Genomic DNA, 25,700 nt, shown 5'->3' on the forward strand with positions numbered 1-25,700 from the left:
CAACGGTAACACTGTCAGGAAGTATTTCTTTGCATACATCCTTGGTATGCCAGTGCATGTGAGTGTATATTTTGGGTATTTGTATGTTTAAATCTCAATGGGAATAACACTCCTTTGTGTTTTATGCTGAACAATTAGCCTAAGCACGGCAGTATATAATGCTCCACATTCATCAGGTCACAAAGGAATTCCTTTGTTGTTGCGAATGGTTTAGTGTGTGTTCGTTGCAAATGAATATGAATGGCAATGAGACTTCTTGGCATGAATTGACTGTTATGGCTCCCAAAAACACATAGACCTTGGCACACACATGTAGACGGATATACGCATACGAACTTCATGCTAAAATATGGGTGTTTGTGTTCAAGCAGTGCAAAACCATTATCCATGTTGTGGTTTTTTTCTTAAAGACTGTCTTCAAAAACTTTAATCTAGCGAAACCGGTTTTTATGTATTAGGACAATAGGCATCGCAAGTAAAAACGTACTATGTTCGGCCGGGCCGAATCTTGGAAACCCATCACCTGCTCAAAATTTACACAAATGGACCTAGCTCATATGTGTACTTTGTTTGAATGTTTATTAAGTGTAACAACAACACAGTGTCAAACTACTGCCAAAAGGGAACAATTTAAGCTTTAAGGACCGTAGAAGAATTATGGGGAGATCGGTTTATATGGAAGCTTTATTAGGTTATAAACCGATTTCGACCAAACATACCGCGGATGTTGGCCATCATAATAGAACACAGCATGTAAAATTGCGCCAAAACGGACAAAAATTGCAGCTTCCAAAGGCCCAAGATCTGAAATCGGAAGAAACGAATTGAACCGTATTTATCACGGTTGTTAAAAGTAGTAACAGAACAGTGCAAAATGTCAACCAAATTAGACAACAATTACGTCTTCCAGAGGCTTAGGAATTGAAATTGGGAGATCGATTTGTACGTTAGCTATACCAGATTATACGCCGGCAATACTAGCCATGGATATTGGAAGTCATAAGAAAACACTCCATGGAAAATTTCAGCCAAATCGTACAAAAACTGAAGATTCTAGGGACTCAAGAAGTCAAATCAAAAGACCACTTATGGGAGCTAACTCTATATCTGAAGCGATATGGCTCACTTGCAATCCCCAATGACCTACATCAATAAGAAGCATCTGAGCAAAACTTCAAGCGGATATCCTTATTCGATTGACCGCTTTCGTGATTTCAAGGGACGGACATGCCTAGATTGACTTAAAATGTCAGGACGATCAAGGATAATATACTTTTAGGGGTCGCAGATCAACATTTCAGAGTTTTCCAAAGGGAATGACTAGATTAGCATACCTCCATCATATGGTGGAAATACAAATTCGTCCATGAGCATTCCACTAAGGAACAGGGGAAAACTTCTTACATATCAGTGAGTGTTGTCCGATTCAACGAGACGTGTAGACTTTTCTACTCAGTGGTGTCGATTTGCGAACTCGGAAATAAGAACGAGGTCCATTATTATACCCTACACCACTACTGTGGTACAGAGTCTTATAACTTAGTGAATTTGTTTGTAACACCCAGAAAGAACAAAGATAGAACCATTGATAACTATACCGATCGTCTCAGAATCACCTTCTGATTCGATTTAGCTATGCCCGTCTGTTTATCTATCTGACTGTCCGTCTGTCGATGTTAATTTGTGTCCAAAGTACAGGTCGAAATTGTCATCCGATCGTTTTCAAATTTGGCACAAGCATTTCCTTGGGCCTAGAGAAGAAGCCTGTTGAAATTGGAAAAAAATTTGGATATAGCTCCCTTAAATATATTTCTCTAATTTGGACTAAAATTGCAATTATGTCGTCATTTGTAAACCGATTCTCACGAAGTTTTGCACAAGGTGTTCTCTATAAGTCTCAACATTATTGGCGAATTTCATAAAAATCGGCTCAGATTAAGTTATTTCTCCCATATATATGTTCGTCCGATTTGGACTAATATTGCAATAATTTGGCCATTTGTTAACCGATTCACACGAACATTGGCACAAAGAATCGGTTCAGATTTAAATATAGCTCCCATATATATTGTCGTCCAATTTTGAATAATACTCAATAATTTAGTAATTTGTTACCCGATCTTCACAAAGTTTGGCAATAAGGTTTCTCTGATGATAGATGAATTTCATAGAAATTTTTTCAGTTTACGATAAAGCTCCCATATTTAAACTCCCATTTTTTACTTTTAAGGCCTTTGCCAACCCATTTATCGATATTCTCAAAAATTTGCAAAACGATTTACTCTATGGCTCCTACAATATGAACGGATTTTGATCGAAATTCTACATATCAAATTTAAGCAAATTTTAAATTCGACGACTTAGCCTGCATATCCATTGTGGTGTAATGTATCTAAAGGTCGGCTTTTTAAGTTTAAACTTGTATCGGACAGCACTCACTGATATGAGAGAAGTATCGCCGCTGTTGCTTAAAGGAATGGAATGGAAAATTTTTAGGAATGGAATGGAAAATTTTAGGCTCTTTGCCATATAAAAAGTACACCCTAATCACGTGTCGTACTGCGACACGCCGTTCAGACTCGGCTATAAAAAGGACGCCCCTTATCATTATACCCTACACCATCACTGTAGTACAGGGTATTATAACTTTCGGCATTTGTTTGCAACGCTAACAAAGAGACGAGATAGACCCATTGATAAGTAAACCGATCGGCTGAGAATCCTCCACCTCCTGATTCGATTAAGCTATGTCCGTCTGTCTATATGTCCCTGTATTCTTGCAGTCAAGGTACAGGTCGCAAGTTGCTTCTTGGTCCAAGGACAAGCGCTATTGATTTGAAAAAATCGGATCATATATATATATGGCTTCCATATATATCTTTCATCCGATATAGCTTTTGAAGGCTGTGGATGCTACAATTTTGGTCATCTTTAAATTGACGTCCCAATACGTGTACAAAATTTCATAAAAATCGGTTATAGCTCCCTTGTATAACTTCCATCCGATATGACCTATTAAGGCTATAGAAGCTACAAATTTGGTCCGATCTGTACAAAACTTAGCATGAGATGTTTCATTTGAGGTCTTAATACATGTGCAAAATTTTTTCGAAATAGGATTAGATTTAGTTATAGCTCCGATATATATCATTCATCCGATATGGCCTTTTAAAGCTATAGATGCCACAATTTTTTTCCGATCTTTACAAAATTCCGCATTAGAAGTTTCATTTGACGTCCCAATACGTGTACAAAATTTCATAAAAATCAGTTCAGGTTTAGATATGCAGCCCCCATATATAGCTTCCATCCGATATGGTCTATTAAGGGTGTAGAATTTCACAATATTGGTTCGATCTTTACAAAATTCCGCATGAGATGTTTCATTTGACGTCTTCGTACCTGTGCTACATTTTTATCAAAGTCGGTCCAGATTTATATATATATATATATATATATATAAAATTAAAGTCTGATTATATTTCAACAAAGGTTCTATGCATTAAAAGTAGTACGCAGACTTGATAGCCTTTTGCCCTTCCTTACTGGTTGAGCTTAAACTTGAATCGGACAGCACTCATTGAGAACTTTACCCCTGTTCCTTATTCGAATGTTAATGGGTAAATTTGCATTTGCATTCACAAAAAACGAGGTTTGTCTGAAAAGTATCACGATTCAGAGTCCGATCGCCACTTCATTTGCACATAAATTGCTCAATTTCGACCAAAAACCTGGCTTACACCACTGCTATGGTTCAGGGTGTTAAAACGTTATAAATTCCATCTAACACGATTCAGACTTGTTTAAATCTAAACATACATATATACCGATTTCTACTTACAAGGTAAAAATTTCCAACGGATTCATTTTGGGTGTATCATCACCAATCGACTTTTGTCTATCTTCACTTGTTTTCTTTAGACACAAAACTTTTTCTCCATACGTCATTTTTTATACCAAGAGGAATGCCGTCTTCAACATTTTTAAAGTAATTAAAAATTCCTCTCACTTTCGAGTTTGAGCCCAATAACCCTTTCGACTTCTGATGGAAATTGAAAATGGTGGTGAAACCAAATACATGCTTATCCAATTTTTAATTCGCCGCATGCCTAACACTTACAGGATTTCCTCAATTTTAATTAAATTGGAAACCTTTCCTAAATCAGTTAATTTAGTGATTTAATATCAAAATGTCGAGTGTCTTTTGTAACCGTGTATTAAATTATTTAAATTTTATGCAAAAATCCCTTAAAGAAGTTGGCGGTTTTTGGACAGTTAGCGGTTCAAACATCCCTAGTGCTGTAGAGCAATAGAGCTTAGGAGTGGCACACAATTGGAGTGAGGGTCGTTGACCAATTTCGCATTATGTTTATTTAATGCCATAAGTGACAACAATGGTAGAACGTCTTACCATTTACAACATTTCTATGGTGTTTTTCGAATGCTGGTTTGTGTGCTTATAAACAAAACAATTTGCTGCTCCAATCTCCCCCAAAAGCCAAATAAGCAAAGTTCTTGTCAAACTCTCTCTCACTTCTACTCTCATACAAACACACAAGAGAACATAGTATATCTGCCGCTCTCCGACTTCTTTCTGGCTTCCGTTTCACTAAACGCATATGTTGGCAAGTTATCCTTTCATGTGGGAACTGTTTCTCAGTGTCATTTCAATGTGTTTGTATATGCGTGCTAATGTGTGAGTTAATTGTATGCCAATTATTTACAATAAAATTTACATAAGCATTTCTACCCATTATCACCCCCTTTCATTGCCTTATCATGCCTCAGAATCAGTACCCACTGCCGTAGCAAAAAGTTCGACATCATTGCCGACATCTATTATGTCTAGACTTTTGTTAGTTAGCCACGAAAACGGCAGTTGGCAAACAAAAGTAAGAAAATTAGCAAAGGGCCGGAACTTTCTTGTCAGTTTTTAATCAGTTTTGGGAGCAGAAAAAAATCATTGCGCTATTAAAAGTTGAAAATTTCTATCAACCAAAAAATGGCTAACTTACAACTGTAAACTATAATTTGTTAAGACCTATTGTACAAGAACACCATGGATCTCAAAATATATCCTCAGCAAATGAAGCAATGTGCACAACACTCATGATATGAGTCGACCTAATCAGACCGTACACTTTGCTCAATCACTCTACTAAGATGAGATAGGCCCGTAAATAGATATAGTGTCCATATAGTCTGGTCCTGGGGGGAAAAGTACTCTTTAAGTACTCTAGTCGCCCCAGTTTTCATACCCTACACCATAGGATGGTGGGAATACAAATTTCGTCATTCCGTTTGGAACACGTTGAAATATTGACCTAAGACCCAACAGTATATATATTCTGTCCTTCCGTCAGTCAGTCCGTCTGTCTGTCGAAAACTCGCTAACTTCCAAAGGAATAAAGTTAGGCGCTCGAAATTTTGCACGCAAACTTCCTTTTAGTGTAGGTCGGTTGGGATTGTAAATGGGCCATATCATGCGTTGATATAGCTGTCATATAAACCAATCCTGAATCTTGACTTCTTGAGCCTCTAGAGGCGCAATTATTACTAGATGAAGCTGAAATTTTGCAAGAAGTGGTTCTCTGATATTGACTTCTTGAGCCGCTAGAGGGCACAATCATTACCCGATTTGAATGCAATTTTTCATGAAGTGTTTTTTTCTAACTTCCAACAACTGTGCCAAGTACAAGCTAAATCGGTTTATTACCTGATATGGCTCCCATATAAACCGATCTCAGATTTTATCTTCTTGAGCCTATGGAGAGCACAATTATACTCCGATTTGGACGAAATTTTGCTCGAAGTGGATTGTTTTGGTTTCCAATAACTCTGCCAAGTATAGTCTTAATCGGTCCATAACCTGATACAGCTCCCATATAAACCGATCTCCCAATTATACATCTCGAGCCCCTAGAGGGCGCAATTCTTATTCGATTTGGCTGACATTTTGCATAATGACTGACTTCCACTTTTATCTCCAACAGCCAAACCAATATGGCCCCAATCGGATCAAAACTTGGTAAAGCTCCAAAAGCATAGCAATTCTTATCCATTATCCTTTGTTTGCCTTTAAAGAGATATTGGGCAAAGAACTTGACAAATGCGATCCATGGTGGACGGTATATAAGATTCGGCCCGGCCGAACCTAGCACGCTTTTACTTGTTATTCCATTTAATAATAACTTGACTAAACTTTTAACACCCTTCTTGATCGTTCTAAAATTCTAAGACGATTTAACGATGTCCGAGTGTCTATCTACCCGTCTATTGTAATCACGCTACAGCCTTTAAAATCGAGATGTTGATCTGATATTTGGCATAGTTCCATATTCTTTCCAGAGGCAGAATAAGTTGGTGGATCGGCCAAATCGGATTTTATTTGAATATAGCTGGCATATAGACCAATCTGCTGATTTAAAGTCATAAGCCCGTAACTGCCGCATTCATTGTCAGATTTCACCGAAATTTCGGTCAGTGAGTTGAATTATATTCCTTGGCATCTTTGATTATATGGTCCAGATCGTATCGTATTTAGATATAGTTGCCATATAGACGACTGTCCATTAACTTTCCGCTCTTGCGGAATTGCCTGGGCTTACTCCGGTTTGTGATATCGGGGTCGATTCATTTGAAGTGTATCATTGCGCTCTAAAAAGATTGGCAAGACCTGGGCAGGCGCAGCACTGGATTAAGCCAAGAAGGAAGATATTCCTTCTCGACCAATGGCACACGCTTGGATACTAAGGATTCCCTCAGATCCTGAGTCTATAAATGGAAGACTAAGGGAATGTAATCCGAATCTTTCAACCACTAATTAGAAGATTAGTAAATTGGATGAGACTGAGAGCGACCGGAGACATGCAGTTTTCCAACTAAACTCCGGCTATTTCGCAGATCTCAACAAGTCTGAAGAAGTTGTATCCTACGGATTAAACAAAGTTGAAACTGAAGGTGTATAAAAGTGGCTGGGTTTGGAATCAGGAAACTGCGGAACTATCAGCTACATCTGTAACGTCTACTGAATTGCAGGAAACTGGGAATCCCCCTGCCATGATCGAAACAGAAGGGGAAGACGTCAACACGGGACCCGACAAGCCCTGTGTGGGGGGGGTCATCCGGTTGGACTGGGTCTAAGGTGTGCGCCAGCTGGGAAGGACGGAACCCAAAAATTACTTCGACAGCAGCAGTGAGTGAAGCACCCCAAGAGAAATCGTCCACGCCGCAAGTGTCCAGTGTCCTGACGAAGAGTGGTTCCAATGCTTTCTCAGCTGCCCCTGGATGCGTAAAAAAATTCATTATGACAAGGATTTTGACCTGGTTCTTATGCAGAAACCATGGGTGTGTAGAGGAATGTTTCGTGGACTAAGAATTGCTGGATTTAAACTACACAAGGGTACGGGGAATGGGAGACACAAAATCTGCATTCTTGCTAGAGGTAGTTTTAATGTTTTTCTTCTTCCTTTGCTTAGCACTGAAGACTCAGTGGTAGCCAACCTTGAAATTAATAAGTCTCATTACTGTTTGACTTCCCTATATACCGCACACGATTCAGAAATGACGCCTTCAAGCCTTAAGTTGCTGGTTGCAGCCTGCAGAAGGGGGAAAAGAGCCTAATTGTAAAAAGTGATGCTAATGCACATTGCCAGATATTGAATATTAACGAAAGGGGTAAGCTGCTTATCGAATATATTATAAATTGCAATCTGGTGATTTGTAATAAAGGGAATAAACGAACTTTATTACCAGGAAAAGTCAGTATGTATTAGATGTTAACTTCGTGTCGGAAGATATAAGCGGAAGGATATGCTACTGAGAAGTGTTGGATGAACATATCTTCTCTGATCATCGTTATATTAGTTTCAGCCTTGGAGAAAATACTCCAGATGTGGTCGCTCGGCTAAACAGAAGGAGGCGAATGGGTATGAATTTCGAAATTTATTTTATACGACTATTCCTACTAGACCAGAAAAGGAAGTGGAAACTGCGGAAGACATATAGACATAATGGTCAAGCGGATCACGAAGGCACTAAATGATACGCCTGTGTCAGCATTTCCAAGAGCCTAGCCTAGAGGCAAACAGCGGTCCACCATGACGTTGGAGGATACCTGAACTGTCTGCAGCCCTTCCGCAAAAAAACTCTTGAAGAGGGCAAAAGCCACAAGGGCATCATACGGTTGGGACGTTTATAAGGCTGAACTAAAAAAATAAAAGATAAGATAGGCTGTGTGGAATTCTGCAGCTCCCTAGAGGATACATCTGAGGCCTCTAGGCTAAGGAAGATCCTATCCTCGAGACATTTTATGACCATATAGACCGATTTACCAATTGAAGGTCTTTCCCCCACCCACTAAGGACTTATAGGTAAATGAAAACGTTGTTGTTTTCACCTCAACAGTATTTCTTATAGACCAACCACAGAATTTACAGAGTTAGGCTTTTAAATGGCGCCTTTATTATTCAATTTGTATATTGGGTTGTATTAAACCCCTTCATATCTTCCCCAATTATTGTAGAGATCGGTCCATATTTGCACATTGCTGCCATATAGTATATCGATCTTCCGATTTAAGGTCTAATCTGGAGAACGCCTGGTTTCAAATCTGAGATTGTTTTTTTCCACAATTACTATGTCCAATATGCCTGGCTGATGAATGTAGGGCGTTAAGCAACTGCTCAATTTGATACGCAAGCAGGCGTGTGACCCATGTGTCTGAATGTTTAACTGCCAATCATAAAACAAAACGAAAATGTGAAAACTTCAAATTTTGTTGATAACTTTTTCACTTTTTCCCTCATGTTTTGATTACACCATTCATGGAGTTTTTAATGTTTATATGCTCATTTATGTTTATAAACTATAAAACGCTCAGTAGTCCCTTCCTGGAAGACACACACACACACAAGTGTTGTAAAATTGCCTATGTACATATATGAGATGATATCCACAACATTATGGAGAGTTCTAACCCCCACACACAATTTTCTTGTATCGTACTGGTCAGGGTTGCCAACTATAAAATTTTCTCAGTTGATTAAGATGAAGAAAGCAAATGGGCAATTGGATTTGGCTAGCGGCTCAAGAAGTGAAATCGAAGATTTAACATAACTTTGACATGACTCTAAAGGGTCATATGTGTACTTCACATGCCATATATAAGGGCTCAAGATGTCAACCCAAATGAACGTTTTATATAGTGTCATATCTATAAATTTACTACACCTACCAAATTTCATTCTAATCGGAAGAAGTTAAGGCTTCTAGAAGCTCAAAAAGGAAACGAGAAGACTAGCTAATGTGGGAGCTATGATAAACACTTAACCAAAGGTCCATTAAAAATACCCAACTAACTTTATAAAAAAGCTTCTAGAACCGGACAAAGGTAATTGAGTCATCGGTTTATATGGAAGCTATATCAGGTTATAGACCAATTTGGACCGTACTTGACAAAGTTGTTGGAAGTCGTAACAGAACACTACGGACAAACATTGCGGCTTCCAGGGGCTCAAGAAGTCAAATCGGAGCTTTACGCGTTCGACCTCTATTGTTATTTAGACAGACGGACTGACGGGATGGCTAGTTTGACTCAGAATGCCGAAACGAGCAAGAATATATGTACTATATGGGGTCGCGGATCAATATTTCGAGGTGTTAATGACTAGATTAGTACACTCTCCATCCTTGGTGGTGGGTATAAAAAGGAGACATATGTTGATTTGGCGTATTGGATAACTCTGGAACCAGAAAGGCCAGAAAGACCCTGGGAAAGAACTGCATTCAAAGATACATTACGTCCAAAAATCCTGGAAAACTGTCATATATCGAGATAGGCTGTTTTGTCAAATGTCCACGAATTGTTATGCATTTGCATAATGGCAACACTGATTTCTTGGTCTTCACCTATTGTGTGGGACGCATAAACACACTTGAGACTACTACATGTATGTGTGTGTGGGTGTGTGTAAATGCTGTTTGTTTACAACAGCACTCATACGGACACTAAATGTACGGGCGTATGGAGTGAATGACTAGTTTGGTCATGCTAAAGTTAACGAGCCCCAAATAGGCCTCAGGGGTAACGTTAAATAGAAAAATATGACCAGGAATTAAGCTCAGACAACCAAAAAAAAAAAAATAAAGCACAAAAGTATCACATCAGGACCAACACCAAAAAAAAATATACAAACACCAACACACACTCAAAAGCTGTCAAGTCAACTAGACAAGAAGTAGGTATATGGAAAGGGGCTAAATAAAGCCCAGTAAAGACCAAATAAAAAACAAACAAAAATTTTCAGAAGCAACAAAAGTGTTGTATTGCCATTGAATTACCCATTGCATAAGTGTGTAATTATGGTGGTTAAATAAAACATCACATATACATGCATGCACACTCTCAAGGCTAGTGAACTTTGATGGGTGGGTGAGTGTATAAGAAAATGGGCCATATCGTTTTTTTTTTCATTTTAACATGTGCTTTGTATTAAATGGAAACAACTTGTTCAACAATGCTCTTTGTTGTCCCTTTTTTATACCCACAACCGAAGTATGGGGGTATATTTATTTTGCCATTGCGTTTGCAACACATCAAAGTAGTCCTCGTAGTCCTATGTGTTCCGTTATGCTACCGAGAGCTATACTGACCTCCTTCTTACTTCCTTTGAGTAATAGACTAGTCGTCTCACGATCTGGAGCTCGCCATAGGATTTTCGCCGTCTTACCGACCGTTTCGCTAGACACTGAATTAATCATATACTAAAGAATAGGTCGTTGTCATTGTTGGTCCCATGATAAAAACATAAGGGAGAAAAAGTCACAGGGCACGCCACAAGCTGGCATTTTATCGCCACTTCTATGGCTGACCACAAAAAATAACCTATTACGGATGCTGACTGAGGAGGGAATTTAGCCCATCTGCTCCGCATAGGCACTAGGCTTAAACTTGCACTCATTGATGAGTGAGAAATTTGCCTCCTGTTCCTTTAAGGAATACTCATGAGCAAATTTTCATTTGTATAGACTAATTTGGATCCATACTAAAGATGATGGAAGTCGTAAAGCAAAGCTGGGTAAAAAATATAAACCAAATCGGATATAATTTGAGATTTATTGAGGTTTAAGGAGTAGAGTTGGAAGATCAATTCATAAAGGAGATCATACTTTGCATGGATGTTGAAAGTTGTAACAAAAAACTCAGCCAAACCAAATAAAAACTCATCGTTGGCGGATGTCTTACCAAAACCCCAGGCGTAAAATTTCATCCAAGTCGGGTAATAACTGCGCCCTCTAGAAGCTCGAGAAGTATAATCGTAAGATCGTTTTACAAACCCACCCGAATTACACAGCGAATCTGCACCTGGAATATCTGAACTCTTAACAGAGAAGGCGCAGTATACGCACTGGCGTATATAATGAATAAGTATACCGAAAGTTATCCGTCTTATCTGTGCCCATGCGCCGAGAGAAGACAAAGACTTTAACGCCAAATTAGAAAGGGTCAATATCTTTAGTTCGATTGTGGGAAAATTCAACTTCCATCGAAGCCTCGCTTAAGAAGCTACTGAAGCCACAAACAAAGCTACAGCACTGCAATCTGTAGCAACGTGCCAGTTAAAGACGAAGAGAGAACTGGAAAAACATTAGAGTGAACGAGTCGAGATGTTCAGAAGTCATAACTCCGGAAATTCTACCAATGACATTCTACCAATGGCACTTCTTCCTGCAGAGAAAAAAAAAGAAATCTGGTAACATATACAGATGGTGTGCTCAGGATATGGAATAACACTTTTCTCAGCTGCTATTATCCAATAATGGTGGCGACGTGGACACCGCAGAACCAATCCCTAATGATGGTATAGCATGTATGCCCCCAGGTCAAAATGAGGTCTAAGAAGTAGTTACCAGACTCAATTACATATACTTGCTGTATTTGACACATTTTTATATCCCACACCACCACTATAGTACAGAATATTTTATCTTTGTGCATTTGTTTGCAACACTAAGAAGAAGAAGAGCTAGACCCATCGGTAAGTATACCGATCGGCTTAGAATCCCATCATGATTCGATTCAGATATGTCCGTTTGCCCGTCTATGTATACTTGTAATCAAGGTACATGTTGCATTTGTTGTTCGACTGTCATAAAATTTTGCACAAGTTACCTTTTTGGTCCATGGGAAAACGCTGTTGTTATTGAAGAAAAAATCGGTCAGATTTAGATATATATACAAAATCGGATAAGAATTGCGTCCTCTAGAGGCTTAAGAAGTCAAGATACGAGATCGGTTTCTATGACAGCTACAACAAAACATGGTCAAATATGGTCCATTGACAATCCCAACCGAAGTGTTTGTGCAAAATTTCAAGCCCCTAGCTTTACTCCTTCGATAATTAGCGTGGTTTCGACAGACAGACGGAAGGAAGGGCAGATGGACGGGCATGGCTAGATCCACTTAAAATATCATAGCGATCAGGAATATTTATACTTTATGGGGTCTAAGACGAATATTTCGAGGTGTTACAAACGAAACGGCGAAATTAGTATACCCCCATACTATGGTGGAAGGTGTAAAAGTAAAAGTGTGCTAAGTCCGGCCGGGCCGAATCTTGGGAACCCATGGATTCTGCTAAAAATTTATACAAACTAAGATAAGTTGAAGGGCATAATTTTATTCTACATACCAAACTCCTGTCAACCCAACAAAATTAAAGCCTTTAGGAAACGAAAAAGGATAATCAAGAGCCTGGTTTATATGGGAGCTATATTAGGTTATAGACCGATTTGGACCGTACTTCGCACAGATATTGAAAGTTAAAACAGAACACCGCATGCAAAACTTCAGCCAAATAGGACAAAAATTGTTGCTTCCAGGGGCCCAAGAAGTCAAATCGGGAGTTTTTATGTGATTTATATGGGTTTTATATGGGAGCTATATCAGATTATAGACCTATTTGGACCATACTTAACGCAGTGGTTGGAGGTAATGGGAGAACACTATGTGCAAAATTTTGGCAACATCGGATGAAAATTATGGCTTCCAGGGGCTCAAGAAGTCAAAACGGGAGAATGGTTTACATGGGAGCTATGCTAGGTTATTTAAACCGCACTCAACACAGTTATTGAAAGTCGTAACAGAATGCCATGTGCAAAATTTCAGCCAAATCGGATGCAAATTGTGGATTCTGTGGTTTATATGGGAGCTATACCAAGTTATAGACCGATTTGGACCGTACAGAGATGTTGAAAGTCATAACAAAACACTACGTGCAGCCAAGTCGAATGGAAATTACGGCTTCCAGAGGCTCAAGAAGTCATATCGGGAGATCGGTTTATATGGGAGCTATAACCAAATCTGAAACGATATGGCCCATTTGCAACGATCTACATCAATATTAAGTATCTGTGCAACATTTCAAGCGGCTAGCTTTACGCGTTCGACCGCTATCGTGATTTCGACAGACGAGCGGACGGACGTGGCTAGATCGAATCAGAATGTCGAGGGGATCCGGAATATATATACTTTATGGGATCGCTGATCAATATTTCGAGGTGTTACAAATCGCGAACCTGCTGACATGACAGTAGCCATGTTGAATAGTTATAAAGAGCATGGTAATTTGACTTACTCGGGTAAGAGATCGCAATCTGTTTGGCAGAACGGGAACTTGAGGAGACTTAGATGGACTACAGGATCTACAATTGGGCTTACAAAACTAAGCTGCGTTGTGACTGAGACCTGTACAGGCAATCCCTAAACAAAAGCAAGAGCAAAGTGAAAACTTCGATGAAAAAGCAGACAAATAAAAATGCATTAAGTTCGGTCGGGCCGATCCTTGGATACCCACCTCCTCGGATACACTTATACAGTGGCACAGATATGTATACAGACCTTTCCATAAATAGCAGTTACATAAACTGACAGTTACGTAGTAAGGATAAGATTTTTTATTTATTTATTTATTTAAGTTGTAATCACACGCCACAAGATGTAATAATCTAATATTAAGCACATATATATATATATATATATATATATATATATATATATATATATATATATATAATCTATAATATAACTTATTGAATTATTTTTATTATAAAAAAAAACACAGTAAATAAGGTTACATAGCAAATAAAATTTAAGAACTGATAAAGTAATTAAAAAGTGAACGTTAGAATTTGCCTCCGACGCAATAGAATTCTTGGAGTTGTGTTGGGTACCAAAGCCGAACTGAATAGATAAAGTATTGCCATTCTGAGAATAAGACCTCGCTTTGATCTCCCAAACCGCAGTTGATCATATAAGTATATCGGCTCCTTTACATAAATAATACGGTGTAGAAATACTAAGTTTGTATTTTCAGCAAGTCGGTAAATGTATACCCCTATAATGGTTTAGTGAAGGCTGAACAGTTTTGGTACTTCTTGATTCTGTAGACATATCATATGACTGCGTTTTATGCGACTTGTAATCGTGATTCACTTCTGTTATCACAGCTAGCAAATAATTAACATCCGTAGGGTAATATAGGCATTAAATGCGTTATTGCGAGAAGAATTCGAATATTTAACGGTGTATAGTAGTGTGTTTTGCATCGTGTTTGTACTATTCCAAAGATTTTACCGGCTGTAACTATCATATAACCAAGTACGTCGTTCGTTGAAAATTTCTCCCAGATTTTTTGCTTTGTCGACTGTTTAAATTTGTAAGTTGCCAGTGAGAATATTTTGAGCGGCTTAAACGTTTATGTATTTCATGGCGATTACGAAACATCTTCTTTTACCTGTGTTTAAGTACAGTTTTTTGGTTAGTTCCCAGATGGATGTTCTTTCTGTATCGCTGTTAAGCTTTAGAATACCATCTGACAATAGAGTGAAAGTACTAACTAAATTTCCCACTCATACCAATGAGTGCAGTCTGATTAAAGTTTAAGCTCAATGATAGGGGGTCTCCTTTTTTATGCCGAGTCCAAACGGGGTGCCGTATAGCGACACCACTTGGTAGAAAAGTTTTAACATGGATACCTTACAAATGTAGCCAGCATTAGCAAGTGGATAACCGCCATTGAAAATTTTTTTGATGTTCACTCCTGGATTTGAACCCCGCCATGATGGCCTCCGAATTGTAGCTAGTCTGGACATCATCGGCATGCATATGGATACGCGAATACTGAATATGCTGTGGAAAGTCATTAATATACATACAGAAAACAATTTAAAACATGCTATGTTGGCCGGACCGAATCTTGGGAACCCATCACCGTGGAATCAGCCATAAAATTATACAAAATAAAATTAGTTGAAGGGCATAATTTTACTCTACATACCAAACTTCTGTCAAACCAGCACAAATTAAAGCTTTTAAAAAGTACGAACAAGGATGATCGAGAAATCGGTTTACATGTGGACTCAAGAATTCAGATCGGGAGATTGGTTTATATGAGAGCTATATTAGGTAACAGGACGATTTTATCTTACTTACTATCTTACAGCTAATCTAAACTCAAAGTCGCTATTTGTTGGAAATGGGTTTATTACATTGCATTTTAATTGGCCATATACCAAGTTTGGCATTCTTCTGCAACGTATTCCAACATTCCGTCATATGTATAATTAATCAATTCTAATCACATTCGCCGTTTTTATTGTCTACATTAATATCTTGACGATGTTTGTACTTGCCTTATTATTACCATTTTATTATTGGTGCAAAAAAAAACAACCTTTGCAAATGGACCACTCTTTTCCAAATCAAATAATTTATTTGCAATTCCACAAATACCCACAAATGATGGCTGCTGAGACAAATTAAGCCATGGTCCATGGAGCGTATGATTTATAAAGCCATTGATCTAAATTAGCTATTATACGCTTCCATTTGTTACGTACACACGCATATTTTCTTTAGTTTAATTGCAAAACGCCTAAAAGCAAAAGTACAAAGCAAACGATATATCATCAGTCAGATAATTAAAATGGTAAATATTATGAGGCCAACTTAAGGCAGGTTATAAAAACAAAACGTTTTCAATGAATTACAATTGCCTTGACAAAAGTTAGGATATTGTTATTTTTACATATCGAATTCTCTCTTTAATATTGCACAACATCTAATTTTAACAAAAATGTCATTCTATCACTTCCTATTAAATAAAAATTAATTAATACTCACAATGAAAAGCACACTGCATTTGATTCCTACATTTACTGTTGCAATAGTGTAAAATTCAATATTATTGGCGCGATTCAAATCATAATTGGCATTTAGCTGATGTGATTCACATTTCACACTTCAACCATTTCATTAAAATACACATAGAAACACACTTCAACCATAAGTCAATTTCTTGTGTACATGTCTCATTTCATACGAGTAATCTACTTTGTGACAATTTTGCAAATTACAGCTGTATATTATTGGATATCATTACAAATATAGCAAAATAAAAGGCAACTTATTATCTGTTGTATAAACGAGAAAGTGTTGCACTTTGTTTTTATATATTTTTTGTATGTTTGTTTTTATGTTCCGCATAGATTCAAAAACGGTTTAACGATATTATCGTATACACAGCAAAAATCTTAAAATCGGTTTCAATCGCGAAATTAATTGACACAATTAACTATTTAATTGATACTGCTTCAACAACAAATATGATAATAGCAAAAAAAGGTTTTGAAAAAGGTGATTGAAAAAATGTTCAATTGTAAAAATTATTGGAAATTTTGATACTCCCAAATAATTTTGTAATTGATCCAAATAAAACAAGTAAAAGCGTACTAAGTTCGGCCGGGCCTAATTTTTGGCACCCACCATCAGGATTCTGCTAAAAATTTATGCAAAATAAATTAAGTTGAAGGGCATAATTTTATTCTACATACCAAACTTCTGTCAAACCAGCAAAAATTAAAGCTTCTAGGAACCGAACAAAGATATCGAAAGACCAGTTTACATGTGAGCTATATCAGGCTGAAGACTGATTTAGACCTCATTTGGCACAGTTGATGGAAGTCTTAACAGAACACTTTATGCAAAATTTCAGCCAAATCGGACACAAATTGCGGCTTATAAGGACTCAAGAAGTCAACTCGGGAGATGAGTTTATATGGAAGCTGTATTAGATTGTAGACCGATTAAAACCGTACTTAACACAGATTTTAGAAGTCGTTACAAAACATTACATGCAAAACTTCAGCCAAATTGGACAAAAATTGTGGCTTCCAGGGGCTCAAGAAGTCAAATCGGGTGATCGGTTTATAAAGGAGCTATATCAGGTTATAGACCGATTTGAACTGTACCTACCACAGTTATTGTAAGTCATAACAGAACACCGCATGCAAAATTTTAACCAAATCGGTCAAAAATTGCGACTCGTAAGGGCTCCAGAAATCAAATCGGAAGATCGGTTTATATGGGAGCTATATCAGTTTATAACCCGATTTAAACCGTACTTATCACGGTTATTGGAAATTAAACAGAACACTACGTGCACAATGTCAGCCAAATCGGACAAAAATTGCGACTTCCAAGGGCTTGAGAAATAAAATCGGGAAATCGGTTTGTAGGGAGCTATATCAGATTATAGACCGATATGGGCCCTACTTAACAAAGTTGTTGGAACTCATAACAGAACACTACATGCAATATTTCAACCGAATCGGACAAAAATTGTGGATTGTAAGGGTCAAATCGGGAGATCGGTTTATATAGGAGCTATATCTAAATCTCAGCCGATATGTCCCATTTGCAATCCCGAACAGCCTACATCAATATTAAGTATCTGTGCGAAATTTCAAGCGGATTGCTCTACGCGTTCGACCGCTATCGTAAAGGACATGGCTAGACGGACGGACATGGCTAGATCGACTCAGGAAGTCGAGATGTTCAAGAATATATATACTTTATGGGCTCTTAGACTAATATTTTGAGGTGTTACAAACGGAAGGACTAGATTAGTATACCCCCATCCTATGGTGGTGAGTATAAAAATTATTTTCAAACGTGCTAAGTTCATGTACAACCATGAATCTCAATTGTCAAGTTCTTTGTCCAGCTTTTCTTTAAAGCCAAACAAAGGATAATAGATAAAAATTAATATTGGTTAAAAAACGATTCAAACCATATTTGGCACTTACATTGAAGGTCATAGGAGAAGTTTTTGGGCAAAATTGTAGCCAAATCGAATGGCGCCCTCTAGACATTCAAGAAGTAAAATCATGAGATCGGTTTATATATGAGCTATATCAGCTAATGAATCAATTCAGACCATATTTAGCACGAATGTGGTTATGGTTATAGAATGTAGGGTTTATAGAGACAGTTAATGTTCAAAATTTCAGCCAAATCGGTTAACAATTACGCCCTTTAAAGTCTCATGAAGTACAATGGGGAGATGGAATTATATGGGAACTGTAGATTATGTATCAGATTCAGACCATATTTGGCACGTATATTAAGGGTCTTCGTAAAAGTCACTGTATGAGGTTATAGACCGATTTTAACCATACTTGGCACAGATGTTAGAAGTTGTAACAAAATGCAACGAGTCAAATTTCAGCCAATTTTGATAAGAATTGCGCCCCCCAAAATCTCAAAGTCAATTCGTCAAATCGGTTTATATGGCAGCTATATCAAAGCATTGAAGCAAAACTTCAACTGTCTAGCTTTAATCCTTCGAAAGTTTGCGTGCTTTCTACAGACGGACGGACATGGCTAGAACGACTAAATATGTCATAAGGATCAAGAATATATATATTTTATTGGGTCTTAGACGAATATTTCGAGGTGTTGCAAACGGAATGACGGAATTAGTATTCCCCCATCCTATGCTGGAGAGAATAGAAATCATTTAAGGCTGTAGCAAAGAGCGCCGAACCAGGTTAAATTTATGTGGCAGTCTGCCATCAGACTCACTTGGACGTTTTTGTCCATTGTGATACCACAGGAACAAGAAAAGGAAGATATTCCTAAGTTCGTTTCTCGATACCCTAGCGACACAAAATGATCTCTCGGGGGTTGTTTTTGGCGCTACCCAGGGATTGCCGCGTCACATGTTAATGCCCTCAGGTGTATATTTAATTTTGGCTCCCTTTACACCCAAGATGTGGTATCTTCATACTCATTCTCCTCCTCCCCTTCATCCAAAATCATCCCAAGTTTTGAGTAAAAATTAAAATTGGAAAAAGCACTGTAGTCGACTCGATCAAAATTGCTCGACTCCGCAGCCGTGCACCAGACTACAACACCATTATATGTCAGACACTTGCATTATATACCCAGAGCATGACACGCTATTTAATCCTCCAACTTTTACCAATGGCTCCTCGCAGTGTTATAGGGCAAGAGTTGCACTTCCTGCCCTTTTCAACGGAGTCGAGTAAAAATTGCTCGACTCCGCAGGCATGCTCAGGTTTCAGAATTTACACCACTATTGTTTTCGACTCATTTTCTAAGTCCAAGCCAGGAGTTCATCCTCACAAGATGCGTTCGATCTTGCCATGAAGAGTTTCCTAATGCATCCAGGGAGAGTTGAGAAAGCATTAGAAAAACTCCTCCTCAGGACACCGGAGATTTGCGGTGTGGACAATTTCTCCTTTTTATACAATTTCATATTATACCCTCCACCATAAGATGGGGGGTATACTAATTTCGTCATTCTGTTTGTAACTACTCGAAATATTCGTCTGAGACCCCATAAAGTATATATATTCTTGATCGTCGTGACATTTTATGTCGATCTAGCCATGTCCGTCCGTCTGTCCGTCCGTCCGTCTGTCTGTCGAAAGCACGCTAACTTCCGAAGGAGTAAAGCTAGCCGCTTGAAATTTTGCACAAATACTGCTTATTAGTGTAGGTCGGTTGGTATTGTAAATGGGTCATATCGGTCCATGTTTTGATATAGCTGCCATATAAACCGATCTTGGGTCTTGACTTCTTGAGCCTCTAGAGTGCGCAATTCTTATCCGATTGGAATGAAATTTTGCACGACGTGTTTTGTTACGATATCCAACAACTGCGCCAAGTATAGTTCAAATCGGTCCATAATCTGATATAGCTGCCATATAAACCGATCTTGGCTCTTGATTTCTTGAGCCTCTAGAGGGCGCAATTCTTATCCGATTGAAATGAAATTTTGCACGACGTGTTTTGTTATTATATCCAACAACTGTGCCAAGTATGGTTCAAATCGGTTTATAACCTGATATAGCTGCCATATAAACCGATCTTGGGTCTTGACTTCTTGAGCCTTTAGAGTGCGCAATTCTTATCCGATTGAAATGAAATTTTGCACGACGTGTTTTGTTATTATATTCAACAACTGTGCCAAGTATGGTTCAAATCGGCCCATAACCTGATATAGCTGCCATATAAACCGATCTTGGGTCTTGACTTCTTGAGCCTCTAGAGGGCGCAATTCTTATCCGAATGGAATGGAATTTCGCACGACGTGTTTTGTTATGATACCCAACAACTGTGACAAGTATGGTTTAAATCGGTTCATAACCTGATATAGCTGCCATATAAACCGATCTTGGGTCTTGACTTCTTGAGCCTCTAGAGGGCACAATTCTTATCCGATTTGAATAAATTTTTGCACGAAGTATTTCGTTATGATATCCAACAACTGTGCCAAGTATGGTTGAAATCGGTCCATAACCTGATATAGCTGTCATATAAACAGGTCTGGGGATTTGACTTCTTGAGCTTTTAGAGGGCGCAATTCCTATCCGATTTGGCTGAAATTTTGCATGACGTATTTTATTTTTACTTTCAACAACTGTGTCAAATAAGGTTCAAATCGGTTCATAACCTGATATAGCTGCCAATAAACCGATCTGGGATCTTGACTTATTGACCCCTAGAGGTGGCAATTATTATCCGATATGCCTGAAATTTTGTACGACGGATCCTCTCATGACCATCAACAAACGTGTTTATTATGGTCTGAATCGGTCTATAGCCCGATACAGATTCCATATAAATCGTTCGCTCTATTTTACTTTGTGAGCCCCAATGGGCCCAATTCTTATACGAATTGGCTGAAATTTTACACAAGTCTCCAATATATAATTTAATTGTGGTCCGAACCGGAACATATCTTGATATCGTTTTAATAGCAGAGCAACTCTTTTCTTATATCCTTTTTTGCCTAAGAAGAGATGCCATGAAAAGAACTCGACAAATGCGATCCATGGTGGAGGGTATATAAGATTCGGCCCGGCCGAACTTAGCACGCTTTTACTTGTTTTTGAGTTAGGTTTGAACACAAAATGTCGCTCAAATCGGTGCACCCTTCTCAAAAAACTAACATTTTTGAAAATTGGGGTAGGGTGCAAACGCATGCAAATTATTAACTAAAATAATTTAAAAACACTCAAAAAATTTTATATTGACATGCGAACTATATTTGGATATGGGCCGTTCCAAAACAAAAATGTTGGAAGTCCCAACTGAACAACTCATCCAATTTTTAGTAAAACTGGTTAGAAATTATGCTTTCCAGTTATTTAAGAAAACACTTCTAAAAAGTAGTTTAAGAAGCAATTCGTTTAAGTTTGGTGGGTTATCGAAAATGGTTAAGCCCTAAATCCCCCTAAAAAGGAAGTAGTTTTATTTAAACAGGAGATATGAGTTCACCAGGAAAACTATACGGGTTTTTGTGAAGTATAATCTTATATATAAAAATCAATTTGTGTTTGTTTGTAGGTTTGTTTGTTTGTTTGTTTGTTTGTATGTTTGCGTGTTCCTTATAGACTCAGAAACGGCAGAACCGATTTTCTTGAAATTTTCACAGATGGTGCATAATGACCCCGTGGTGAAAATAGAGTACTCCATTTTTTGATATCTGAAGAGGGGGCGGACCATCCCCCTTACCCTAATTTTCTAAAACGCCAGATCTCGGAGATAGGTGGTGCGATTTAAGCGAAACTTTGTATGCTCTCATATAGTACTCTAAAAATTAAAATTTGGTATCCAAATTTCGGATGGGGTACCTAGGGGGGCCGCCCCACCCTAAAACCTACCAAACATACATTTAGACCAATCACGACAATATGGGACTCAAATGAAAGGTATTTAGGATAAGAAACGTATCTGATATCCAATTGTCGGACTAAGTGCTAGAGGGACCACCCAAGCCCCAAAACACCCCTAAAGCGGACATATTTGCCGACCATGGCAATATGGGACTCAAATGAAAGGTATTGGGGGGTAGAACAAGAATGGATACCCATTTTCGGGACCAATTTTCTGGGGGTCTACCCCTTTCCCAAAATACCCCACAAACAGGCAAGCAAATTTTTTAGTGACCATCACAATATGGGGCTCAAATAAAGGTATTTGGGAGTAGAATACGAATTTGATATCCATATGCAGGGGCATCATCCCTTTCCCAAAACACCCCTAAAAGGAAAAAAATTTTCGACCACGCCAATATGTGGCTCAAATGAAAGGTATTTGAGATTAGAAAACGAATTTGATAACCTATTTTGGGGCCATGTGTTTGGGTGACGAATCATCCTATAAACTCCTCTTAAACCAATGGTAATATGGGGTTTAAATAAATGGTATTGGGGAGAAGAGCACGATGCTGATATTTTTTCAAGTATCTGGGGGACCACCTCTCCCCCGAAAACACCACTAAATCAGACATCATGAGAATACCGGGCTGAAATGAAGTATTTTAAGAATGGAGTACACCTCACATCCAAACTTAAATTTGTAGACCAATCAAGTTCATTTGGGATTCAGATAAAGGCACTTATATTGTTAAACTGTTAATCAAGTTAACATGGTATATCACTAAAGGATCTTTAATTGTCCAAAATATATATTCCAAGGAAACTTTTGTTCCATATAAAGTAAAAGAAGGAGCAGCGGAGCGGGCCCGGGACAGCTAGTATACAATATAATGCAATTATTTCCAATTTAAAATTATTTTTATGTATTTCAAACCACTTAGAATTTAATTTACTTTCTATAACTAGGTTAGGTAAGATTGAAAACAGGGTGCGAATATTAATCCTTGTTGTGATCTCTAAATTCGAATTCTAAATAATTAAAAAGTTTTTTTTGGCCAGTAGCCATATATTGTCACAAAACGCATCAATTTAATTTTTAAATTTAAAACATTTTTAAAGTCGACTAAAGTTAAATTTTATATATATTTCCTGAACCCAATACTACATAAGAGTTTGCCATTGACATATCAATTTTTGTTTTACTTTTACAACAATTGCCAATTGTATCGATTAATATTTAAGTAATTATGACACAATCACTTAAAATAAGTTAACTTTGAACCATATCGATGTGCAGACATGTAAGCGATTTATGGTAAAATGTTAAATAAAAAAATCCATTGACCAATGACCACATCAGCATCAACATAAAAGGATATGTTTCACATTTCTGTTGAGTTAAGAAGAATGTTGTAAAGGGTGAACCAAAAGATAACATTATTTTTTGGAAAAAAATGGCTTCTATAATCTTCAGCATACAAATGTATGATCAAACAGACTTGACGTGAATACAGAATATGGTAATTTTACTATGTGTTGTGTATCTTAGGGTATTGTACCAAAGATTTGAAGTGAATAGCAGTTGAAAAGATGAGTGGTCTTTATCCACAACTTGTGTGTTACGCATATTCATCCTGGACCGCGTTTTGGAATAAACACAGTTTAAATACAATAAATATAGTTTGATTTTATGATTGGATTTACTTTCCATTTAGACCAATGTGTTTTTGTTTTTCTTAATTTTTCGAAGGAAAAGGCAAAACAATTAAAACCCTGTAGACAGTCTCCCCAAATGTGCTGAGCAAAAAGTATTGTGGGCAGGCTACAATGAACTCGATTTCGGCCTTGACAGGGATGTCATCGGTCTGTTATGCCCCAGAAGATTACATGCTTCTACCTTAAGTGGCATAACAATCTGATGAGACCCATGTTAAGGCCCACAATACGTTTTGCATACCACATTTGGCAAGACTCTCCAAATAAAAGAAGCGCAAGAACAAATTAATATAGTTTGAATAAACACAGTTTGAAAAAGAATTAACACAGTTTGAAAAATTCTTGAAATAGCATTTTCAATAATAGAGTCCTGTTTTTGGCTCAGGCTGTGGATGCCTCGTGTACTCGTATGGCCACATCATAAATGCCTGATTTTTTTCCATCCGCACATTAATCCACTGTGACAGCATCAAAAGGCGTATGCAAACCATAAATTATTTAAACGTAAAACTGGACGCCGACCAGTAAATCCTCCCATTTGCCTCATTCAGCCCATTCAAAAATTTTCATTTTCCATGAGCATCGTGCCAAATACAACACACGCCTTCAGGGACATGCTTTTGTGCTACATTAACACACATACACTCACACACTCCCAAACAAATATGAATTCACTCACTTACCCGGATTCACACACTTTTGGTGTAAATGGAAAAGCTTTGTTTTACCCTCCACCATAGGATGGGGGGTATACTAATTTCGTCATTCTGTTTGTAACTACTCGAAATATTCGTCTGGGACCCCATATTCTTGATCGTCGCGACATTTTATGTCGATCTAGCCATGTCCGTCCGTCTGTCTGTTGAAAGCACGCTAACTTCCGAAGGAGTAAAGCTAGCCGCTTGAAATTTTGCAGAAATCCTTCTTATCAGTGTAGGTCGGTTGGTATTGTAATTGGGCCATATCGGTCCACGTTTTGATATAGCTGCCATAAAAACGATCTTGGGTCTTGACTTCTTGAGCCTCTGGAGTGCGCAATTCTTATCCGATTGGAATGAAATTTTGCACGACGTGTTTTGTTATGGTATCCAACAACTGTGTCAAGTATGGTTTAAATCGGTTCATAACCTGATGTAGCTCTCATATAAACAGATCTGGGGACTTGATTTCTTGAGCTTCTAGAGGGCGCAATTCCTATCCGATTTGAGTGAAATTTTGCATGACGTATTTTATTTTTACTTTCAACAACTGTGTCAAAAAAGGTTCAAATCGGTTCATAATCTGATATAGCTGCCATATAAACCGATCTGGGATCTTGACTTCTTGAGCCTCTATGGTTTGAATCGGTCTATAGCTCCATACAGCTCCCATATAAATCGATCTCTCTATTTAACTTCTTGAGCCCCCAAAGGGCGCAATTCTTATTCGAATTGACTGACATTTTAAACAGGTCTCCAACAAATACTTTAATTGTGGTCCAAACCGGATCATATCTGGATATCGCTCTAATAGCAGAGCAAATCTTTTCCTATGTCCTTTTTTGCCTAAGAAGAGATGCCGGAGAAAGAACTCGACAAATGCGATACATGGTGGAGGGTATATAAGATTCGGCCCGGCCGAACTTAGCACGCTTTTACTTGTTACTTTTTACCGAATTGATGTACATACAAAGAATGCTGCTGTTGAGAGTGCCAGTATGTAGTATGTGTATTTGTTGGTTTTTTAAAATTCATATGTAATTTACATTAAAAATATATTTGTACTTTTTATTATTGTAGTCCAATTGTAATATATTGCTGCATGCTATCCATGACAAGTGATGTGGGAGATGAGAATCGCTGATAGTATAGAGAACTCAATTGCGTTCTTTAGGTATGCATCTGAAATCGTCACCAACCATCGTCAGTGACATCAATTAAAAATGCTACCAGAAGAGGATAGGAGATTGCAAA

The 25,700-nt window shown here is 37.9% G+C and overlaps 1 protein-coding gene and 1 long non-coding RNA gene across 3 annotated transcripts in view; one reads left to right on the top strand and one right to left on the bottom strand.

Moving 5' to 3' along the window:
* LOC106090296 (uncharacterized) overlaps positions 1-25,700 on the top strand; it is an 878,040-nt gene that overhangs the window by 769,320 nt on the left and 83,020 nt on the right. The window lies entirely within an intron of this gene.
* Positions 15,736-25,700, bottom strand: part of LOC106093292 (uncharacterized) — a 58,205-nt gene continuing 48,240 nt past the window's right edge. For both annotated transcript variants that reach the window (XR_009396433.1, XR_009396432.1), the window contains exon 5: positions 15,736-15,935. This is a non-coding gene — a long non-coding RNA (uncharacterized LOC106093292). The remainder of the gene's footprint in view (positions 15,936-25,700) is intronic.

Source organism: Stomoxys calcitrans, chromosome 1, assembly GCF_963082655.1.
Source record: "Stomoxys calcitrans chromosome 1, idStoCalc2.1, whole genome shotgun sequence".
Classification (NCBI taxonomy): Eukaryota; Metazoa; Arthropoda; class Insecta; order Diptera; family Muscidae; genus Stomoxys; species Stomoxys calcitrans.